Here is a 6,343-nt window from a genome sequence, read left to right on the forward strand (position 1 = left end):
ATTCTTAACCAAAGATCAATAACATTCAATCTTGCATTGTCAAGCCAGCTATCGCAGCTAATACCTTTGAGATCAAGCCTGGCACAATTCAGATCACTACACCATAAAATGCCTACTGTAACACCAAAAAAATGTTGCATTAGGGGGTAAATATGTTGCTCATGCCCCACTTTTAAGCTAAGGTAACATTTTCTTAAAGATAGGTTTTTCCATGTTGTCTTAGGGGTCTAAGGTAACATCTTTGGTGCCTAAGGCAACATCGTATTTTAAATTGTTTATATGTTGCCTTAGCTTGCTAATGCAACAGAAAGAGAGATCAGTTGTAACTTGTTTTTTATGTTACCTTAGAGTTCTAAAATATTTTTAAAAAAGTGGGACCCATATTGGGGATCACGAGGGGCCCACTGTAACACTTTATAAAGATATTATAACACTTTTCCAAAAAAAATTAAAAATTTCTATTAGAATGTATATAATCCCAAAATACCAATTCATTACCACAATAATTCCATTTACACAAATCAAACATCCGCTCATCCAAAATCTAAACAGGTTACCAACTGCTAAAGATTATAAAATTTAAAAAAGAAAGAATGTAAACTATAAAAAAAGTAATACTACAAGCCACTGCTCCAGACTTCTGCTTGGATTTGCTTCACTTTCTCCTCGACTTCAAGATCAAGGCATGTCATAATTTGTCCAAGTACACAAATAAGCTTTCTCTTATTCTTCCATTAGAGGTTAGGTAAGTAACACCTGTTTTATGAACTCGTTGGGCTCCTGGAGTGAAATTATTATGTACTGGAGTATTAGGGATAAACTTTGCATAAAAACCAATCCCTATACATGTGTACTCAGAAATCACCGAGTTCTGCATGCTACTTTGGCTATCTAGAAGTAGAACATAAAAAATATGTAATAAGAAAAGAGCAGCTGATACAGAAACTGCAGATTATTAAACTGATTATTAAGGCACAATTATCATGTAAATTTTCTCATAAAAACCATTTACATAAAAAGTTAGATGCCATGTAAAATTCGCATAAAAATGTAACTATCAACCTGTTGAAGCTCTGTCCTGATTTAGTCGATAGTATCTCCTGATCTTGGATAAAAAAACATATTCTAGAACCCATCATATCCAATAATCTCATCGGAGTAATTTCTCACAAATTCTTTTCCTACAATATTGCAAGGTCTAAAATGTTGAGTTACAACTCATTGTTTCTAATTTGAATCTAGTAAAAGCAAAACATAATATGTAAAGCTAAATGTCAACCATCACAATCTTCAAGTTCATTGCAAAAAATATACGAATTCACAATCATACACATACATGCTCCCTCTGATTGTCCACTAATATACATATAACTATACTTCATTATAGTTACTTAAGAAATGTTATAAAGGTAAATACATTTTCAGAATCAGCACTCAAAATCCATTATTATAAAAAAAACCAAGTAAAACAATTATTTGTTTAACACCCAATTTAGCAATGCCCGGGACTGGGAGGGGTATGTTTTATAGTTTGATGCAATGCAACAACACCTTTTTAACTAGGTTTTTGTAAAATTTGATAAAATGAACCATTTGTAACTAATAAGAGTTTCCAATGTAAAAATAAGTACAAACAACGAGTTGCATATGCAATAACTATTAAGTTAATATATGTATTAGTAAAAAGTATCGCAAACAAATAATAGCAAATTAATAAAGTAAAGCAAACATTAGCAAGAGCAGATAGTAGATGAGGCATTAGTACAAAGATGAAACAGGCTTACCAGATAATTGCAAAATAGGGTATCCATAAGAGGGTCTGTGAAAAGCATGACTGCTGATTAAACTTCTTGATATAGCTGTATAATATATATTTGTAGATCCTGAGAAAGGTACGTGAAAACACCCCCCTAGAGTAAAACACAGAATGAGAGAAAACACAAGTCAAAAATGTCTCCCAACAACACGATCTAGGCACCATTTGGATGGTTGATCTGAACAAAATCAGGAACAAACAGTATAGGAACAGGGTTCCCATTACAAAAAACCAAATCAGAAATCCAAAAACTAACACACGAGAGCATTCTAAACAACCAAACACTAATCTAGACACTAACACAATGGGATCCGGATCGAGGTTCTGAATCCACTTTACCAGACTCAATCACAAACCATATACCCCCATAAGACAACCCAACCAGTGTTACCTAAGAAGAAAGATGGTTGTGGTGCATACCATTTGGGTATTAAAATGACCCCAACTATGAAAACTACATAGGCACATAGGCACTAGTATCAAGTAATATCCAGAAACGTGGTTGTGTTTCAAAAAATCCAATAGGTTAGTGCTGCTTCGCAAAAGGGTAATCAACACAAGAATTAAATATACAATAATATAAAATCATATAAATAAAAATTATATAGAAATCATACAACTAATACAATTCTTCAATATCATGCTCTCATATGTATTCATATTCACATTAAAACTAAACTGAAACTTAGCCTTTTGGATTAGGGATACAGCTTTTCTTATTCTCGTTCTGTAATCGTCAATTTGATACATCAAAAAACTCATAGCTATCAACAAAGGAATATCAGAACTAACATTATAACTAGTTCCCAATTCAAATAAAGCAAAGATAAAAAATCCAACAAAAAAAATTAAAGTTCAAACAATAAACATAATCAAGTATCTAAAAATAAAATTAAATTACTAAATCACGCATGCCAAAGAGGACTGCTTATGCAGTTAGACACATTAGGGAGCTGATTTTTCGGGGGATGAAGCCCTTCTGATTTTGCTGGTCCTGCTCCACCTCCAGCCATTTTCTGTCTATTTCATTACAAATGCAGACCAAAAACTACATAAATATATTATTAAAAAATTACTAAAAAACCCCAAAATTAAAATTCATTTAACCTCTCTCAAGTCTCAGCCCTTTTACAACCCAAACAAAAAAATTCAAAATCTTACTGGTTTCAAACAATGAGAGCCCAAAAATGCAGCGCCATTAGATTGTGTGTGTGGGGGTGTATTTGTGTGCTAATATGAGAGCGAGAGAGATATGAATTCATGTTGTTAATCAGTATTTACCTTTATCTCTGGGCAAGTTTTGAACCCTGCAATGAACATTACATCACTAATGTAAATGATAAATGAGACAAGAGTACCTAAAACTTATTGCATCATGGTTTCACTTACATTAAAGTAACTCAATTTCATTGTAAATGAATAAATTGCATATAAACAGATAAACGGGAGGGAGAGATAGAGTAACAGCAGAGAACACAAAATAATAATACAAACACAAAGAACAATGTACAACCAAGCACATCCAAGAACCTAATTCGAGTAATTAAAAAACTGATTATAAAAGCTTAAGTTTGAGTAATTGATTAAACCTCAAAACCTAATTTGAAGAAACGTGAGAGAGACAAAGAGATAGAGAAGATAGAGATACATAGATGGAGAATAAGATAGATTACCCTAAAAATCCACTACCAAATATCCACTGAAACTGAAATCAAATCGAGAGATAGAACAATTAGCCCCAATTTAGTAAGTAAACCGAATCAATTGAACCCAAAATGTAGCAGCTGTAATTTAAAGAAGCCACAATATGAAGAAACTAAAGTCCTAATTATGAGAGAGAAAGAGAGAGAGTTGTATCGATGACAGATTAAACAATGAGACATAGAAAGGTTAGTGAAAAGATGTTGGGCAGTACTTGGCGAAAAATGAGCGGGCTTTTGGCCGCTCTAACAATTCATCTCCACCAATTCACTACATATGGGCCGCCGCTTTATATTTATGTGTAATTTAATACTTGATATTTTTTTTCAAAAAATTAAATTTTAAAATTAATAAAAGAATACCTTACTTAATATTTAGCAGTACCAACCTATTTATTTAACAAGATTTTATTTATGTCAAAATATATTTATTACTTTTATGTATTTATTTATTCTGAACTCAAAATTAATATTTAAATTTTAATTTAACGTAAAATAGTTAATACATAAATTAATAAAACAAAATCTTATTTACACTATTTCAAACTATAAATTCACTTAGGTTCAAAACTCTTACTTTTTAGATAAATGAATTATTTACTTTCATACAAATTAGAAATTTCTAAATTCAAATAATATTTAATTTTTCTTTTTGTGTAAAAAATTGTATTTGTTTGTGAATAATCTAAGGCAACATTGTTTATGCATGTTACAAAGCTGAACACTTTTTATCTGAGGAAACACCAAGTTTACGGCTAAGGTAACACCAAAATCACAGTGTTCCAGTAGGCTAAAACTAGTATAGTTAAGGTAACATAATCTAGCAACATTCATGACTAGGATGTTGCGATAGACCATTTATGGTGTAGTGGATGGTGCAGAATTCAGTCCAGTTTGGGGGTGCTCCAACGGAAGATCCCAATATGCACATTAGGGATTTCATCGAGATCTGCGACACTTCAAGTTCAATAATGTTTCTGAAGATGCTGCAAAGCTGAGACTTTTCCCATTATCTCTGAGGGATAAAGCTAAGAGCTGGTTACACTCTCTACCAGCTGGTTGTATTGCGACTTGGGAAGATCATTCTCAGAAATTCCTTACTAAATTCATCCCTATGGCAAAGACAACTGCAATCATGAATGCTCTTACTCAATTCGCGCAGCAATCGGGTGAATCTTTATGTGAAGCTTGGAACGCTATAAGGAGATGCTTAGGAAGTGTCCTCATTATGAAATGCCTGACTGGAGGGTGATCAATTGCTTTTATAATAATTTTAGAGCATAATCCAAACCTATGTTTGATGCAGCATGAGGTGGAGCATTATGGGCTAAGAGCTATGAGGAAGCTTATGAGCTAATTGAGATAATGGTTGCGAATGAATATCAGAATCCAACTCAGAGGCTACCACAAGGCAAGGTAGCAGGAATTCTCGAGGTGGATATAGCTACGGCTATACTACACAACTAAAGGCGTTGACTATGCAGGTCAATTCTCTGACCAACTATGGTGTTCAACAAATAATTAGTGTTTGTGAGCTTCGTGCAGGATCGCATTTGATGGAGCAATATGTTATATCTAGTGAATTAGCTCAATTTGTGAGCAACTTTCAGAGGTCACAGTAACCTGTTCATGTTACTTATCATCCTAACAACCAAAACCATCATAACTTCAGGTAGAGCAATAATCAGGGTGGTATGCAATAGCCACAATATCCATACCAGCAGTTTGGAAAAAAGCAATTCAATACGTTTGGTTTTCAATAACAGTTTGTGCCAAGGCAGCAATTTCAGCCACAGGGGATGCAACCGTAAACTCACGGAGGTGCCGGTCCATCCTTGAATGAATAATCTGAATTGAAGGAGTTGAGTCTCAAAAGCTAAGCGGTTTCGATCAAGGCTCTAGAGAATCAAATAGGAAAAATTACTAATGCCTTATTGAACCGACCACAAAGAACTCTTCTGAGGGATACAGAAGCTAATCTAGGAAAAAGGGAAGTCAAAGAATAGCTTAAGGCAATCACCTTGAGGTCTGGAAAGGTCGCTAGCCTTCAAAATCAAGAAAGAGCAAAATCTGGAAAAAAATTCAGAAGGAGAGTGCGCCCGCGCCCTATAGCAGCACGCCCACGCTGTCCCCAATTTCAGAAAATGAAATTTTGGCTGATTCGGTTGTACAGAAGGGTGGCGAAGCGGAACCGAAGAAGAATGCTATTGAAAACACTACTCCTAAGCTGAATACAGGTGATAAACAAGTGTATCCGCCTCTTCCATATCCTAAAAGGCTTCAGAAGCAGAAGTTTGACAAGCAGTTTACCAAGTTTTTGGAGGTTTTCAAGAAGTTGCACATTAACATACCTTTTCCAGAAGCTTTAGAACAAATGGCGAGCTATGCTAAGTTCATGAATGGTATTCTATCTCAGAAGCTAAAACTTGAGAAGTTGGAAACCATTGCTCTAACGGAAGAGTGCAGTGCTCTGCTGCAACAGAAACTTCCTCCTATACTTAAAGATCCAGGAAGCTTCCCCATACCTTGTACTATTGGAAACTTATCTTTTGATAAGTGCTTCCGTGACTTGGGAGCTAGCATCAATCTGATGCCATTGTCAGTCTTCAAGAAACTTGGTCTTCCTGATCCAAAATCGGTAAACATGTCCTTGCAGCTGGCTGACCGTTCCATCACTTATCCGCGAGGAGTAGTGGATGATGTCTTGGTTAAGGTGGATTAGCACATCTTTCCTACTGATTTTGTCTTGTTGGATTTCGAAGATGATAAGAAGATTCCCATTATCTTGGGGAGACCATTTTAAGCTATAGGCCGAACTCTGATCAAT

General features: G+C 34.7%; 1 non-coding gene across 1 annotated transcript; it reads right to left on the reverse strand.

The window, feature by feature from the left end:
- Positions 1-4,645: 4,645 nt before the first annotated feature.
- On the reverse strand, positions 4,646-4,751 carry LOC141694459 (small nucleolar RNA R71). Its single transcript, XR_012563764.1, has one exon. It is a non-coding gene; the product is annotated as a small nucleolar RNA R71 (small nucleolar RNA).
- Positions 4,752-6,343: the final 1,592 nt, after the last annotated feature.

Source organism: Apium graveolens, chromosome 10, assembly GCF_009905375.1.
Source record: "Apium graveolens cultivar Ventura chromosome 10, ASM990537v1, whole genome shotgun sequence".
In the NCBI taxonomy this organism is placed as follows: domain Eukaryota; kingdom Viridiplantae; phylum Streptophyta; class Magnoliopsida; order Apiales; family Apiaceae; genus Apium; species Apium graveolens.